Source organism: Ctenocephalides felis, unplaced genomic scaffold, assembly GCF_003426905.1.
Source record: "Ctenocephalides felis isolate EL2017-DRISC unplaced genomic scaffold, ASM342690v1 CF-g0.4_SCAFFOLD_01886, whole genome shotgun sequence".
Lineage (NCBI taxonomy): Eukaryota > Metazoa > Arthropoda > Insecta > Siphonaptera > Pulicidae > Ctenocephalides > Ctenocephalides felis.
The window spans coordinates 171,213,624-171,233,266 of NW_020538040.1; the positions used below are offsets into that span (position 1 = coordinate 171,213,624).

At 30.9% G+C, this 19,643-nt stretch overlaps 1 protein-coding gene across 1 annotated transcript in view; it reads left to right on the top strand.

Annotated features, from left to right (window-relative positions):
* Positions 1–19,643, top strand: part of LOC113377141 — a 642,509-nt gene that overhangs the window by 180,929 nt on the left and 441,937 nt on the right. Inside the window, exon 2 of the mRNA XM_026617353.1 lies at positions 9,345–9,438. The gene's annotated coding sequence lies outside the window, so the exon portion shown is untranslated. The remainder of the gene's footprint in view (positions 1–9,344; positions 9,439–19,643) is intronic.

A 19,643-nucleotide genomic window follows, 5' to 3' on the forward strand; every position in this document is an offset into this window, starting at 1 on the left:
GTTATTACCTTGAACGGTGTCACTGAACACAATGCTGAAATATTTTAGTACTTTTCCTTTACTACCCCTCGGAATAAGCAAAATTGACCGAGCGGGAACGCGCCAGAAATATGAATATGATATATGAATAACGCTTTTTTGTGGCAATGACATCATGAAATTAATGCAGTGTGAAATATAATTAAGTAGAAGATATGAGATTAATTTTGTCGTACAATGACACAAATGCAAATTTTTAATTTTTATCACAAACTATATTAGAGTCATAGAGTCAACAATATAATGAATGCCGCTGTTGTGCTGATTTTTTGAACGACGTACTTTAAAAAACATTTTTAATTTTAAATATTTATTATTTTTATCATTTGATCTGAATTTTTAAGGCGTTTACCATTTGTAAATTGGTATTCTGTTAGTTTGTAGAAAATCACCTCTATCGCGTCTATCACGATCACGAACAGGGTCAAATGCATAACGATCACAGTTGTAGGTCAAAGCCATCAAAACAAGTTTACGTGACATCTCAAATTTATTGTTTATTTGTAATAATGTTCACTAAATTATCGCCTCAGGTGGAATAACTACTCGATCATTATGCCTCGTTTTGTACCGGGAGATATCAAAAGAAAAACTACATAATTATAAAAGCTATTCCCGATAAGATGTTAATCGTTGATGATAATAACTGTATGGATGTGATCTTTGAATTTAAATTAACTAGTAGATATTATCGTTGATTTTGATACTAATAATAAAATTGTACGACACGAGTCAATAGAAGACCTCAATTTTCTGGACCATTGTTTGAACAACAAAGATAGTTTGTTATAAATGTGAAGAATCAACTTTTACATCACAGAGTCGATGTTTTGCCTCACTAAATAACACTGCTACTTTGATTATTTTGATTTTCTGTGAAGAATTAAGAAAAGCCTTTCAAATGTCGTGTTATTTGTATGAGTTAAGTTGGGTAAAACAAGAACCCAGATTTTTGTCATTTGTTATAATATGATTTGGATGAAACCAAAGGACCATGTAAGAGAGTTATTTTGGTTTAACTCGAACAAAAGAAACTACTCCAAAATCCAAGTAGACTATATAAAATCCTGACTGGTCCTTGGCCAAAGAAACACATCCTACATAGACCTGAATTTTCTAGACCATTGTTTGTCACAGAGTCGAGATTTTGCATCACTAAATAAACACTGCTTCTTCGACTATTTTGATTTTCTGTGAAGAATTAAAAAAGCATCTAAATGTCGTGTTATTTGTATGAGTTAGGTTGGGTAAAACAAGAAACCAGATGTTTATCATTTGATAAAATTGATTTGGATCGGACCAAAGGACCATTTAAGAGATTGTTATTTTGGTTCAACTCGAACAAAAGGAACTACTACAAAATCCAAGTACACTATATAAAATCCTGACTGGTCCTTGGCCAAGAAACACATCCTTCATAGACCTGAATTTTCTGGACCGTTGTTTGAACAACCAAGACAGTTTGTTATAAATGTGGAGAATCAACTTCTACATCACAGAATCGATATTTTGCATCACTAATTTAACACTGCCACTTCGATCATTTTGGTTTTTCTGCGAGGAACCAATAGAAGTCAATAGAAATGCTTCCAAATCAATTCACTGGTTCAGGATTCGGAGATGGTCTTAGTTGCTGTTAGCTTTTAAGACAGCGAGCTTTGGGGTTTGCTATGCCCTTAAAGAATGCATGAATGAAGTACCTAACTTAAGACTCATCTGGATTACATCCTGGAGTATTTAGGTGGAACAAGGTGAATGGCAGTCGCGAGAAGTAGTAATCCAGGAATGATAGCAGATTGTTATGCACTCAAATGAACAGTAAAATGCTTCAAAATATCATGTTTTCATAATTGGCTTCATCTATAAAGCCTTTTTTCTCATCATCATCATCGTATTAACTTGTCTATGATAGTTTTATCAAAATCACCAACAAGTCTAGATCAGAGTGACAAATAGAGAGAAACATTTGCAAATTCCTATTACTAACAGTTGTTTGTTGATTGATTGTGCACACATGGCAAATATTACTATTATAACAGGATACTCGGTCGAAATGGAATTGACTAAGTTGCATACACCTGTAAATACGATCGATAGCCGCATACGCACACAATATTATTTGTTCTCCATACAGGAAGCGTGAATGAGGTACAGCAGGAAGTTGAATGTCCAATCCGATGGGCTACAATATCGCAATTACAATCGACTCTTTATGTCGGAATTGACACGCTAAAGCCCTTATGCGATGCGCCAGAGCGTCGCGCCTAATAGCGCAAATTTCTAATAGACATTATCTTCCTAAAATAGTCATGTGGGTTTTAAAACCAACCGAATTGCTTGAATATTATACGATAATAATCCGATAACACTTCGTTATCTTTACGAGCAATGGTCTAGAAACGTTGTATGCAAAATAGAATTTAAGAAAAAAATTCAAGAGTTGATAAAAAAAACATCCCATCTCAATTTAGCGGAGCAACTCGGCATGAAGATAAATTGTAGTGTGTAACTCATGCACCGACCTATGTAATTAGATGGGATTAGGGCTGTGTGCAATGAAATAATATATAAATATATATATATATATATATATATATATATATATATATATATATATATATATATATATATTAAGAATTTTGCAACCCAATCGTCGAATTAAAAAAGATCGAAATAGATTTTTTTTTAAGTTTCGACACTTAATGGGTATCATCATTCAGTAATCAAACCAAGAAAAACACAAAAAAAATTACTAAACACTAAACTTGTGCAATAGAACATTATCTACATGTATATAAAATAAGTCGGGTTTTCCTTCCTGAACGCACGAACCGATTTCGACAATTTTGCATTCGTTGGAAAGGTCTCGGGCTCCGCAAGGTTTATAGCTATATCGTGCCTTAATGCAAATTGCTGGAACTTCACGCACCGTAATTAAAAATTCGAGTAATGACATTAGTGAGAATTATGCTTGGTTAAGTCAACGAGCAATTCTTGCCGCAAAGAATAATGATGTACACGCACTGAAATTCACAATTCAATCAAAAATTGCTAGCAATTTAGTGACATACCAATGATTCCGACTGGTCTTCCGTTTAATTTCAAACGATAGCAATTTCCAGTTCGTCTTGCGTTCGCAATAACAAGTCGCAAGGCCAATCGCTTAGTGTTTGCGGGATAAATTTCAAATAGATTATTTAGAAAATCATTGTTTTTCACATGGGCAGTTATACCTTGCCTGTTCACGAGTTGGAAATCCATCCGCTTTGTTTGTGTTAACGTCAGACCAAAAAACAAAAAATGTGGTTTATCAAAGAGCACTTCAATGAAATGGATAATTTGCGGATTCACTTTCATTTACTTAGAGAAGTTCAACTATAAAACACTTAATTTTTGTATTCGAAATAAATTCATTACTGTTGTGTAATAAAATCAATTTTTTTTTCAAATATAAGACAAACAAAAAATTTCTTCATCTTTCTCACGAAATCTTCTGGTGGCGAAACGGTGTTCGTCGGGTTTGCTAGTAACTAATAATAATTAATAAAAAGAGAAATTAAAGGAACACATATTGCTCTCCTATATTGCGTGTTGTTTGCTCGCTGTGCATAGTAACACAACTGACTAACTAACTAACTTCAGTTGTATTACAAAGAAACGGCTCGGCTGATCGTGGTGCTCGGTTTTGGTGTCAACCGTTTCAGAATGTCTTGAAACATAAAATTAGAAAATCGGATTTTTTGGCGAAAACTTAACTTCTCTTTCAGAATGTTATTACTTGATAATTAATAAAATCAAGTTAATAGTGAACTCTTATATTAACAATCATCTTATGCATCTAATTTGTTCGATTTTTTTAAAATTAAATTAATTGCAGCATAAATATTGCAGACATTTATAAATAATTATTTATTATGCATTGGTGATCTTTAATAAATAGTTCATTATTTTATATCTATTAAATAATAAATTATTAATAATAAATATACCAAATTAATTCCTGGTGAGTTAATACGGTACATTTACGAATAAATTCTCAAATATCAGTCAATCCTCTCAGCAAGTCTTTCGCGCGTTTTCTTAAAATCGAAATCTGACTTCTGAAAACTTGTCAACCCTATATATTATATTATTGTTCATATATAACTCTGACTCACAACAAATAACCGTAGTAGGATCACGGTGTGAGTATTTTGCACGCACTTTGATATCTTCATTATTCGTACAGAGGCGCTGGGAAGTTCTTCTTTTGCGCCTCTTAATTGTAATTTGCTACAGGAAACTAATAGTTTAGACAAGATCAAATACACACCTGTAATTACACCTATGGAGGACAGTAATCTAATGGAGAATGTTAGGAAGTTATTTATTTTTGTACAAAGAATATGATATTAAAATAAATGTTTTTAATGTAGTATAGTGAGAACGACATTTACCACATTCTTTTCTCTCCACATGGTAATTGTGAATTGTGGATGTGTATGAATCTACTCTTGCAAGTATTTCTGTATGTTTTATTAATTCCAAAGGCAAAAGGATTAGTCACATGAACTTATACGTGAAAATATCATTTTGCACGTACAAGGTATTTGTCACTGCCGTTGAACCGCAAATGCAGAAATTTAGGTGCGGCTGTGCAACTACTTCGAATCGTCCATCATGACTCATTCGTTAAATAAAATATTCGAAGGATCATCTCACGGCAAATGCCATATAATCCATCCTTACTTATGTATTTCAGATGGAAGTAGATTATGTTTGTTTCATAGTTCACAAATTTCCGTAGAACACAATCTAGCAGTTTATTATTAGCTCGTGCTCTGGTCATATAATGTAATTGTGTAGAGAAAAATATAATCTCTACATGCTCTGAAATCATTCAGAGAAAACTTGTAATTGAATATATTGTTATGAAGCGTATCCAAGGCTAGAGCATAGCTCTGTAATAACATTTATCTGATTCTTTTTATACGCAAGGTCGCATAAGTTGTCGAAGTTGTTATATTGCGCACGGACACGTTCTTAGCGGGAAATATTCACTATTGTTTGAAAATATTATGTAACGGAAATCACATCATCTTAATGCAGTTGAGGAAGATGAATATTTGCCAAACTGAATGAATATTAATTTTCATTACGGGCTTCCCGTGGTTTGAGCTATGGGATTTCGGTCAGAGGTCCCAGGTTGGATACCCTTGGGAAGTTGATGTCGAGCAGTACTGACGGTTTTTACTTGGAAATATAGAAAGCAATATGTTCCCAAGTAAAAATAGTTCTTCGCCGGCATTGCTGCAGCAATAAAAAAATAATCACTATTACAGAAATTGTAACAATAAAGTTCATCATCGCATAGAGATAAGACAACTGTTTTGGTTGCCATCTATAAAACCGACGTAGTTATACCCTTAATTTCTGATCGCTACTCAATGTTAGAAGTCTCGAAATGTTAGAAGTAATCGATCCTTATATTATTGATATTTTCCTTCAATAGCATTGCGAGTGAGCGACAAAGTTCAAACACCACAATTCAACTTCCCTTTTCTTGGAAAGTTTCCTTTTCATTTGAAAATTGTATCCAACATAGTTGTCATCTTGTCAACTCTTGGCAATACATGTTGATTTATCACTTTAACTTTTAGTTGTGTTTTTATTTATTCTCCGGTGCCAAAATTAGAAATGGGCGAAGTACTTGTTCTTAATCATAAGTAAAAAAATAGGAAATAGATGTTCCATATTGACAATATAGTAACAATTTTCTTTTTAATCATGTTTTTGGTGTACTTCGCCTAAGATTAGATTAAAAAAATTAAATTACGGATTGCTGGCAATTGGTAAAATTAATGAACATTATCACTATTATGTCAATGATATTTCTAATTAGTAGTTAGTTGACTGTATTTAAATTCTCACTAGTTTTATATGTATAAGCAATTATCTGTAATATAAAATTTTTTTATTACCCGAATTGACCATAACAATTATTATTGTTGAGCATCTACAGGGTGTGTGGTCATTAAAAACACTGCAAAACTTTCTAGATATTATCTCTGACTATAAGTAATTGTGGAAATCTACGCATACCGAAATCTTTAGCCGAGTGGGTTTGTCATGACATAGCACTATTTATTAAATGTAGCGGATATGTACACATTGGCTTGTACAAATATAAAATATAAGTACGTGGATTTATCTCTACTGGCTTATCAGCGACGAGTTCGCGGTGATAAAGGTGTATGCCTTGGGGCACGGCCTCGGCTAAGACTCATCTGTAAAATGGAATGAATCCAAGAAAGTGGGATTTTGATCTCGGACAGATTTGTACAAACACTTACATGCTATAAGTTTTCAAGTAAAAAATACTTCTGGGCCACTACTGTGAAAAGAAATAAATTTAAATCTTCGAATAATAAAAATGATATAGTTGCCACCAGGGCCGGTCCTATCTTGAATGCAATGCATGCGAAAAATGCGGGCGCATACCTTAGGGGGCGCCAAAACGAGATTGGGATATGAAATTCATAATCAAGTCTTTTCAATATCATTCCAGAAATATATATTTTCTTTGCATCTTTTACTAATCTTAGACAATGTTTTCTAAATTTAACTTTAAAACAATAATCTGATACACGGTGGGAAAGTATAGATAAATACATACGCAGTATAGATAAAAGGGGTCATCTTTTACGTTATCAATTAGAAGATTACGATGCAATTTTAGATCTATTTTTGTGTAGTAAATCCAGATTTATTAAAAATTATTTTAAAAAATTAATGTAAATGTTCATATAATTAAAAAGTTAAAATAGCAGGGGGAGGCGATAGAAAAAAAATTGGCATGCGGGCGCTGAGTACCCCAGAACGGCCTCGGGTGCCACCATAAGAGCACTTATAAGTGCTCTGCGAAACCAATTGGAAAATTATTTAACTCAAACATACTTCAAGCCAAAAGATTACATTTTTCAAAGAAATATAATGCCGTTGATTTTTATATACTTTATGTTAGTCTTCTTAAAATTTTATATAATTAATTTCTCAACTGTAAGTCATTTGTAAAATTATATAGAGCCAGAAAAGTGGAATTACAAAAAAATTGAATAAACTGGATAAGAAAATAAAAATAATCTATGCTAAAAAGAAATATGTTAAAATTTCAATAATTCTAGAAAGTCGAACAATATAGGATTTGAAAATAATATATGTGGCTTATTGATATAATGAAGCCAATTGAAAAAAAAACATAAACAAATCTTCCAGATTAAAAAAACATAATTTTTGTAATATTTTGTATAGTGGTTAATAAATAATTATGAAGAAGCGGTCTCACCAATCTTTACTATAACCTAATTAATAAATAATTTAATTATCACGATTCTCAATTGTTATCTTTTGAACTGTTTTTGAGTATTCAAAATTGGTTCAAAATTTTGATGAAAACGTGAAACAAAAGTATTCAATTTTTTCTTAATAGCAAAGAAATGGCTCGGCCGATAGTTTCGCAAAACTAATCGAAACGAGTTCCATCCAATGGCTTTTAAATTTTTGAAATTTGTGCAGCAGTTGACGAAAAGTCAAATTATAGCTCACAATTATATACACACACATATTTTTCCAATTTTGGTGCCAAGTGATTCAGATTAGATTTTCTGGTGAAAACAAACTCAATTGGGAAGGTATAATAAATGTGAAAAATAAGTGAACTCATAATATACAATAATTAAATGTGGAAAAAAATAGTAGTCATAATTTATACACTTTATGCAGAATTTCAATATAATGAAAAAAATATATTTATATGATTATACATATTGTTAATATTTTCATAAGTAGAATGCAGTGATATAAACTTCAATAAGGTTAATCAGATATGCGGGTGGTAGTGAAAAGCGCAATCATATAATTTATATATATATATATATATATATATATATATATATATGAGTGTGTATGTTTGTGTGTCTCGTATCAATCAATTGAATTGTTTAACGTTTATATTGGGCCAAATTATACTGCACACATTCCATTTCAATTACCAGAGCGCACTTATGCACAATAAAAATCATTATTAATATTATCAAAATCAAATTATAATAAAATGATTTATTTATTTATTAACGACGTATTGAACTTTAGTAATGGATAATTAGTTTCGCATTGTTATCACTTATCTCTTTAGTAATCGCGTATTACTGAGAAGATCACGGTGACGCAATATCAATAATTTCTGGTCACGATGGCTATAATGTGATAAAAGCTAGAATTATGTATATTGCTTATTGTTCTGCTATGCCTTATTAGCTTGTTAATATAGGTTTATGTCGATATTACTTTATCAATAATGTATGGTTGTTCATTGTGACTCATTCTCGAGTATTGTAAGATAAACAATTACGCTTTTCAAGCCATTAGTAATTACGATTAATTATTATCAATAGGTAAATAATTCCATAGTTTATCAGCAGCAACTTGAAATGTTGAGAATAATTAGAAAAAAATTACTTGATTGTAAAATTACCGCATTCAAGTAGCTTTAACTAATTAAAAAGTCAACGATTCGAGAAAAGAACGTAATAGTATAATTCTGTAAAAGATTTTTAAAATTTTTGAAAATTTTTTCATGCTATTTCTATACAAAACTTTGATTGAATTGCGCACTATCTAAAAAACAATATTAAGAGCTAAAACTTTGAGAGAATTGTTTTTTATCAATTTGGAACCATTTGAGCCCTTGGGAGCAAGGAAATTCGAACCACCCTAATATATATATACCTTGATGGGATTTGAATGCGATCATTTTTAACTGTTTTATCTCTAAATGTGAGTAAAAGTAAAACTGCCTGATTTTCCTAAACTTCAATTAATTTTTATGGTTCAACCACTTCTCATAGGTCTATAATATTTTAAACTATTTTGTTTGACTATCAACCACCACCATGAGAAATTTCATCAAAATCCCAGAAAAGGAAAATTGTGGTTCTCCTTGTTAGACTAAAAATCTCATTCAATTATTTTTGTATTTATATCTAATAGAGGATAGCATTTAAAGTTTTTTTTTAACCTGTCAATATTTATCAAAAAAAATTTTTTTTTCATTATAAAACTAATAATTTGTTCAATTTTAGAGAGTTGTGAAATTATATTGCGGATTATGTATAATAAATTCATTTGGCATTTCAAGTTCGTATTAAATTGAATATTTATAAATTAAAGTAAAATAAAATTTGTGTCAGCAACAAATAATTTTTAAGCTGATTTCTTAAACCGCATAGTTATATTCCACTTACGATATATATTCATATCTATTTCAGATCAATTTCGAATCAAGATTGCAAGTGTTTCCTGTATGCGGAAAACATCAAAATATTGGAAGAAAATCTGTATTCCATTAGGTGGCTGCAGAAGGTAAGAGTTATCATTTTAAGTTTAGATTTTGTAGTGACTTCCCTCATACATTTATGTACAAATGCATGAAATTAATTACCATTAAACAGTATATTCGAATTCTTAACAGTATATGCTTTTAAGACCTTCAGGAGTTCGTTTTTGACAATTTAATACGTTTCATTCACTTTTGACAGTTTAATGTATAGTTCTTATGATGCGTTTTTTAAGTTTTATGTAAAATTAATTTTTTTTAATCTTTTTGTTAAGACATCCTGTATGCGGAATATTATAAATATTAAAACATAAAAAACAGGGTCGAATAATTATAGAGAATTAAACAATCAATTTTTGGAGCTCTGGAAAAATGAGTTGTACATTCGTTTGGAAGGTATAGATGTCATTCATTAACTTGAAATCATAAGGTTAAGTGTTTCCAGCATTATGTACAGTTCGCGTTTAATTCGAGTAATAAAAGCAATTATTTGTACAGTATAATATAGAATTCAATTAAAATGTAAGAAATTCCAGAATTCGGTACTAATGATTCGAAACCGTATTACTGCCTCTGTCGGCCTTTACAAATAGAAATTCAAAGTATATTTTATGAACTCTACTTCCCCTGCTAAGTAATTTCCAATTGGAAAATGTTCCATCTCCATCGACAGTTGAATTCGGACCTATCCTGCAATGTCGTGCAAGGTAGCAGTTAGCAAAGCACATTTTTTGCAATAATGAATGGTCTTCGTTACTTCACATAATTAGCATAATAAATTATATAACGTATCAAAGTGTACAATATTTTCGCATATAATTACGTAAGTAGTATTTTTGCACGACATTATATTCGCGAGCTCACTGTTTTTCAATTAGCAAGTGACCACTTATTCTGATGAGTTCGCCGCATTGTTCTGTTCGCCACGAAATCAATTAAACAGATGTATACATTTAGTACAAAATCAGGGAAAAAGGAATAATTCCTTGCAGAAGAAATTATGGAAGTTGGTCTATACGTCTCGTACTTATAGGCACTATATGGACTGCTAGTCCTTATATGTTTTTTGTTGTATATAGCGCTCAAACATAGAAGGGTATGTGACGTCATATGTCTGAGCGAACATTGCCGACGACAATCGCGGTACTCTATCGATTGATTAAATGTCACATGTCATATGTAAAGTACCTAACATAGGTCTTATAACATATACATTGATTTTAACAGGTGGATTCGATTTTACGTGCATTTATTTCGGGGAAATTTTTATTGATAGCATTTCTTTCAAAATTATCAGCCAGCACGATAGCCATTATATTATTGAAATAAAATTATCACAGATAATATTTGAATTAATTTAACTATTATGATAAATATTACTATATATTATTAATATCATACCTTACAAAATTATCAGCCATCACAATTCCCAGTATATTATTAAAATAGAAAATATGACACATGACATTAATTAATCGGGGGAGTCCGCGATTGTCGTCGGCAAGGTTCGCTCAGTTATGTGACTTTACATACCCTTCTATGTTTGAGCACTTATTTTGCGCTCGACTAGCACTCCATGTATTATAAGGTCTATATCTTTACTTCATTTTATTTAAAATTTAAGTTAATTGTTTCTTATAGCATTTTGTTCTTTAATGAGAGATATAAAGAATTACCAGGAACGAATCTAAAGAATATTACTTATCTTTTAAATAAGTATAATTCTGATGTGTAAAACAATCGTAAACTTATTGAACGTAAATCATTCGGCCAAAAAACGGCGAAATCAATGAAAACAAGTTTCAAACCTTGAGAACTGATCAGCTCAAAGGGGACAGGTTGGTTCTAGTTGCGGTAGTTCAGGTTATAAATATCAATGGCATTTACGATCGTATAAAATATGCATAATAATGATATATTTGTTTGCTATTACGATGTGATTTGTAGGATGTAACTTTGCACAATTGCTTTTAGCTTTCAATTTCATACTGGGGCAATGGTAACATGACACCTTTGGTAAATAATTGTAACCAGTTAACTGTGGTGCTTTCACTGAACTGAACACACAATTTTGTTACACCTTAAAATGTTGTTTTAAGGTAAAATGCCAATTGGATTTGCTATTTGTATTATACCAGCATAGGCTCAAAATATTCTAATCTAACCTTTATATCTCAAATTTTAGGAATGCTTTTTTTTCTTTCAAAAGTTGCAATTTAAATGCTCAAGTCAAGTCATGGTCAAAGATTCATACGTATGACGAGTATACTCGTCAATATACAAAATTCTGCCACTTGACGAGTATATTTTTCAATCACAGTTAACTTGTTGAATTATTGGATAATATGGAAAAATCGATAACTGAAATCTTACGAACTTTTCCGTGGATTAGTGATTCGAGAAATGAGCTTCCATTAAAAAGGCCCAGGATCTGCCTCGGACATTCTTGCCTCAAGCAGTAGTAATATAGGTTTTACTTGAGAATATATATCTTATATATAAAATTCTTCTGTAATAGTGTATAAAAGGATAATCCTCATAAACGATTATTCGGATTTTTTGATTTATAGAAATATAGTTGGATTGTAGAAATATAATGGAGAAAAATATAAAAAGAACGCTTATCATTGTTTGGCATTGAAAATATTTATTGTACCTTTACCGCGGATACTATATATTAATTCTTTCTGAATTAGTTATATTGTTCAAAAGACAACAAATTCCAAAAAATGGTTATTCAAAAAAATGGAACTTCTGAATTGTAGACATGGGTACAGGACAACGTCAGTCGGGTCATCTAGTATATATATACAAGTGTTTCCAAGTGAAAATAGCCTTTACTCGGCATTGCTGCATCTAATAAAAAACTCATCAGTGTTAGACTCATTCTAGTAATAAATTGATCAAAAAGAGATTTGTCAACTATTGAATTGCCTTAAAGCCATCAATAAATTTTATCACATCGACTTATTAGGGGGCGTCTAGTAATCACGTGAGTGATTTCTATGAATTTTTGTACCCCCTTTTCCCTTGCTGATATGTGGTAATATTTAAAATTACACCCCCTGCTACACCAACTTTACGTGTAAATTAGTACCTAGAAAAAATCGCCTAGGATTTTTTTTTAATTTTAGATTTTTTTGAAATTGAGATTAAAAATAAATACACGTAATATTTTACTAGCACCCCCCCCCCCTTTCCTACGTGATATTTCGGGATTTTTTGTCAACACCCTCCCCCTTCCCTTTTAAGGCTCACGTGATTAATGGACGCACCCGTTAGCCTATTAAATTATGATTGCTGTTTACAATAGATTATAAAAAAATAGAATCTCTTCTTATAGTTTTGCAGCTAAAATTTATTAATTTTCATTGTATTTTATGAACCATTACCAAATGAGTGCAATTCGACTTCATAAGCAAGCACTTCCATGTTTTTTCCATTTTCACCACATCACATTTTTTATAGTATTAATGCAACAATGTAGTATGCTGAAGATCGATTGCCACCCAGCTCAAAATATATATTTTGATGGCGTTTGTATGTACGCCCGAGTACTTAAATTTTTTGTATTCAGCTGGAGGCGCCGGGACGTCGGTCGCTACGGGAGCATCGCACCCTCCCATCCCTTTCTGCAGCAAGCTCGACTGCACAAGACATAACATGTGTTGCACATTTTGAAAACACACTTCGAATTATTTGCTAGCTTTTCCAACGAAATATAGAATTGTTCTTTTCGAAGAACATGATATAAAAGATATTTTAGTTCAGGAAATTTTGTTAAGGCGAACGGATTTCATGACAAATAAGTTTATTGTGAGATAGACTTTTTCGTCTATACTGCAATCAGAAGTAAAGAGTTTTATGAACTGTTGCGATAATACTTACCAATCATTGGTCTATCTATACTTGATATATTTTCATTATTACATTTTTTCTAATACTGAAGACTTTTTGATTTGATGCAGCAATGTCGAGGAAAGGCTAATTTTTCTTGGAAACATATTTTCATCTATATATCTAAGTAAAAACCTACGTCACCACTGCTTGATGTTCAGATAATGCGAGTGAAGTATCTAATCTGGAACCTTCTGGTTAGTAAGCCAGAGTTCTAACCAATAATAATCATCAAATGATATAAAAGATATTTCAATTATAACCAATAATAACCAATAAAAGCTCATATCTTAAAATATGGTAAAAAATAAATAGTTAAATACAAAGTAAACACTGCATCTTTAAACATTTCATCATGAATCAATATTTTAATAAAAATAACTTTCTACTTCAAAATATTTAGTCTGATATTGCCAATTCTAATAGCTATATTAACAGTATAAGAAACTTAAATTTTAAAGATAATTTTATTTATATTTGCTATAAAGCTTCCATGTTATTTTTAACAGAGCCATAAAACTTATTCAAAAACGAATTTTTGTTATATCGAATCAATGTGAAATTCCGCAAATACCGTTGATGATAGGCAATAAAGTATTCATATTACAATATTATTTTTTGCAGGAACGTTATAAAGTTATAAACTACATAAAATTTGTTTTGGTCATAAATATCTATTTTTATTACACGAATATAATCATTTTGCATAGCTAAACCAATTTTACGACGCTATCGGCTACTGGCATTTACATTTTTTGTATATGCTAAAAATGATTAATGAAACAAGCAAAATGTTGTACATGATTTTGTCGGTTGCAATTAGAGTTCGCATATGGCAATCTGTCAGAACAAGTGAACATTTCTACCCTTCTGCCCTCCAAACCCAATCCTGTACTGCCCTATTATATGAAAATCGCAAAGGGACAAATCGCCCTTCGAAAACGTAGCGCCCTACGGATGTTGTATCATAGGAGTACATATTGCAATTTTTAGCAGTCACTATGTAGGTAGGAAATACAATCTGAGATAATATTTATATATATATATATATATATATATATATATATATAAACTAGGGTGGTCCTTAATATGGACATTTTCGAATTTCTGCAAAAATTTTGAAAAATTTTTCATGCTATTTCCATACAAAACTTTGATTGAATTGCGCACTAACTAAAAGTTAATATTAAGAGCTAAAACTTTCAGAGAATTGTTTTTATCAATTTAGAATCATTTGGGCCCTTGGGAGCAAGGAAATTGAAAAATGTCTATATTAAAGTCCACCCTAATATATACATAGTACAAATTTGTCTTGTAAGCATCTTCTACTGTGTATTCTTCAAAAATTATTTTAAAAGATATAATAAATATTGCTGACAGTTTTAGTGTTACGTGCAAAACTCATAACTGTTACATTTTTTTACTATTTCAATTAATTCAATATTTATTTACTTAAAAAAATTTATATCTACTGTCGAATTTCACGTCGAAACGTATGGAATTATAAAGGTGTTTTAAAATCTTCTTTTTTCTTGATATTGATGATGCTCTCCAATTCTACATATCAATATCAAAATCAAGTATTCATATAATATAGATACTTCATATTTTTTATAGGGTTTATTTAAAAAAAAATAGTGAGTACATATTTCGGAACAATTTTTTTTCTTAAGCTTGCAAGTTAAAGTAATATTGTATCTTTTTTAATGCGATGTCGTGTATCTTTTTCAATGAAATAAATTATTATAAAACTTGTTGAACAAAAAACTTGTAGTAAAAACTTCAATAAACGATGATAAGCTGGTAATTGCCAAATAATCACTTTTTCACCTATTAAGTAATTATTTTTTGCAAACAGAAATAAAATACCAATTGATTCTATAAAACCCCGATAATCGTGTTATCATCATAACAACAACTTTTATCAAAACCGACAAAAACAAAACAAAACAAAAACACCTGGAATTATGTTCACATCATTCAAGTTTTTGGAGTGTTTTGTTTATTGTTTTGACACTTTTGCGAATTTTTTATATCAATAATTGTTTTTTGATGGAAAGAAAATTTATATCGCGATGCATTTGTAGAAAATGTTCTGTTTGAGTCATCAAATATCGCCTCAGAAGCAACAAAACTGAAACAAAATATCGTATATATTTCTTTGAAAGATAGTGGAGATCTTGGCACTCAGCCAGGAAGAGGATAGATATAGAGCTTTGGGATATTAGCATAAATTTTAAAAAATAGTACAAATCGAATTTGTTAACCTCTGATCAATTTGGTACAACAATTAAAAAATCTCGATAAAATGTTTTATAAAAAACGATTTTAAAATTATATTGTTTTATTATTATTGTATGAACCTGCTGCAAATTTCTCATCAGTCCTCTTCCCATTACGCATGTGTATTGTATAACTGAGTTTTCGCGCTGAAGGGGAGTGAAAGAAAACCAACCCTCCCACGTACCCTCGCTCTGATGGTAAGCCAGCATCCCCTAAGCTTCGAGTTCATTCACCCCTACGTCGGGGGTGTTGCGTCCAAATCATCGTTATAAGTGTATTATATAACGATAGCAATGTATTCTGAAGGCAGCGCGTGTTCTGGTATTTTTACCAAAAATATTTTATTTCGGTCACATTTTTTTCACGATCAGAACGATTTAAAATAAATTAAATGAACGCTTCGGGGTAGAAGCAGGGTGGTGATGTAAAGTTATTTCCGATGTTGGTTTGATAAGACGATTAAAATGCGGAAATGTATACGTAGTTCGTTTTGTGTGATTGGAAAAGTATTTTGATGGTACTTATTTGTTTGCAAATGGTTTTTCTATGATTATGGAACTGAATATTTATTAAATACTTAGTCGTTTCTATAATTTAAGTTTTTCTGAAACGTAGAAATTACTGTAAATTTTTTAATAAAAATAAAATTATCAAGTATTTTACTGTTTTACAATCCAGTAAACGCGCCGATTCATAGTTTAACAAAAAGTCTTAATTCTTGAAACTTGGGGCAATTGTTCTATTATGATTTTTTACAATGGTTCTATAAATGTCACGGTTATGGTACTAAAGTTTAAATGAACAAAATTAATAAAAATTAACCAAAAAATGGTCATAATTTCACTAACGCTCTACGTTGCACTTCAAAGCTCATAATTTCTAAACAATGTGAGATATTTTTTTCATATATTTTTCATAAGGTCAATAATACTATCACCCCTTTTCGGCTTGACCTTGAGTTCTGGGACACCCTATATATTTACTTAGGTTTAATGAATATTATTTTGTTTTATTCTTTAGTTCGTTAAAGCTAATTCATTCATTATTTGATCGACAATTCATTAATAGATTTATTCATTCACTTCCTTATTTGCCATTGATCATCATCGTGGTCGTTCATGCATAGAAATATACATAAAATTACATACATATTATATATATATATATATTAGGATGGTCCGTAATATGGACATTATCGAATTTCCTTGCTCCCAAGGGCTCAAATGGTTCCAAATTGATAAAAACAATTCTCTAAACATTAATTTTTAGATAGTGCGCAATTCAATCAAACTTCGTATGGAAATAGCATGGAAAAAATTTCAAAATTTAAAAAATGTTTTCCAGGTATAACTTAGCGACAAATGAATTAAAAGTCAAAATTCACGCCATTTTTTATTTAAAATCCGATGCTCTGCAAAATTTTTGAATTGCGCTCTATCTAAAAGACAATATTAAGAGCTAAAACTTTCAGAGAATTGTTTTTGGTCAATTTGGAACCATTTGAGCCCTTGGGAGCAAGGAAAATCGAAAATGTCCATATTAAGGACCACCCTAATATATATATATATATATATATATATATATATATATAAACTTGTAAGTTATTGTATTCTAAATATTTGCACATTTTCTCAATCTATTTGTTCAGCAGTCATCAAAGTATAAATATACATAAATATGAAACTATCCTTATTTCTGGGAGGAATGCATATGTATCGGCGTATCTTTACGTTTTAAATGAATATTATATGATCTGTGATAAACAGCCTAGCAATAAATCTCGTTTAGTGAACCGAGCCAAAGGAAGTAAGATGAAGGGAACAGGATTCGTAGAACGCTTCGCCAGCGTAATAATGGACCGCAGGGCCATTACTTAAACTCGCTTAATAGACGTATTAGGGCACGTAATAGAAATACATAGGTTTTCTTATAGTTCGTGCAGAACGATCCTTTTTCATTTTATCGATTCCTTTTAATCACGTGTAAGTGAATTTTGTCATCTAGTTCGCATCTACTAGCACTTGTCTACTATGCAACGTAAATAGAATATCTGTGAAATTCATTGAATTGGTATAATTCCAATTTATTTCAGAATCCCATATACTTCGTTTTAATCGGGTTCAGAATGCATATGATGCATCGGAACACATGATCAGTGTTAATTACAAAAACTATTTGAACGAAGTCTTAATTAAATTGTGATGCAACGTGTAATTCTATAGCATATATATTAAGGAATTTCTACACTAATATGGTCAATTCAAAAATCTTTCATTAAGTCATCATTAAAATTTCGAAAAAAGTCTGAATTGGACACAATGAGAGAACTATATGTAGTAGAATGACCTACCTTACATTTTTTATTTCATAAATTCATCAACAGCAACAAAAGTTTCTAGGACCACAGTCAAAAACAATGACACAATTGCCTCAAGTTTACAAAAGTGAGGACATTTTGTTGAAGTATGAATTTAAAATTTTCGGTCGACTTTGAGCGGCCAAAATTTTTAAATGCTTGTTGTACGTTGTAAGTAGCTACAGAAACATTTGAACTGAATGTGAGCGAAATGTGTTTGCGGTTATCGTGTTAAGGTTTATATATTTTTACTCAAATTTATTTATTATGAATATTTTACCAATAGTAGAAATGTTTTACCAATGCACAATCCTGATGCGCCAACTTTTGATGGAACTTGCCAACACACTTTAGTGCTTTTTTTTAAAAAAAAAAAGAAGAGCCTTTCACAGTCACCCAAGTTTTATAAAATTTAATTTATAGTTCAATAAAAAGACTGAATTTTTGAAAACTTGGCTATTGTGGCCTGGATATGTCATTTACGATTAGGGATCCAAAGGTTAAATGCATGAAGTTAATAAAAAACTAACCATAAGAGAATGAAAACATTTTGTTTGCATTTTCACCAAAGCTCTGGGTTGCACTCAAAAGCTCATTATTTTCAAGCAAGAACTATTATGTTATTTTTCTAACTTTTCTATGATAGCTATGATCAATACTACGACGTTGAATTCTGGGACACCCTATATTATATATATATATATATATATATTATATATATATATATCTTATATATAAAAATGGATCGCAAAATGTGTTGGTAAGCGCATAACTCAACAACGCCTGACCAATTTGGCCATTCTTTTTTTAAAATGTTCGTTGAAGTCCAAGGATGGTTGTTACGGCGAGAAAAAAACGAATAATTGCCGGAAAAACCCTAAAAACAGCCCTTTTCTTCTTTAATCGAGTAGGTAACGCAATTTGTAAAAAAAAAAAGATCTATGTCATGACATTTTGTGTAGTTTTTGATAATCTAATTTTGAATATATTTATATAAACATAGAAATATCTTTCTATTAATCAAGCTATATTGGCAGCCAAAAACATTGATGTAAATTAATTAAATTTCAAAATTCAAGAACAAATTACAGGCGAATCAGTTGATTCGGCAACTAACCAAGACGATCCACCGGAGTTTTTAAACTCGCTGGATTTGCTAGGATTGTCACCTCACAATCTTCAATTAAAGGTTGGATCGGCAATTATAATGTTGCGAAATATCGACCAACTATATTCAAAAGATAGTATAAAGCAGAAGATGTTCTCGCACCATGCATCCCAATGCGTTTACAGTGCGTTTATGGTATCATTAAGTGTTTGTGGTATTAATTTAGAAAACCTATGTTTCTCACATGAAAAATGGTATGTTGTTTGTTCCCGTATTGGAAAACCATCAGATTTGTTTGTCTATGCGCCACGTAATCAAACAAAAAACATCGTTTATCACAAAGCACTACAATAAAAATTGAACTGATTTTTGAATTATGATTTACATTATTAAAATTACTTACTTTTAAATGCTATAGTGTTTTATTTAATTATATTTTAATTCACACCAATTATTACCAGGGTGACGGTTCTGTTCAGGATAATTTTTTGCAAAGAATAGAAAAAAGGTAGGCCCAAAACACCGCCACATTACAATTTTTTTTGACAGGACGAAGTCTGTCGGGCCGGCTAGTATATATATAGATA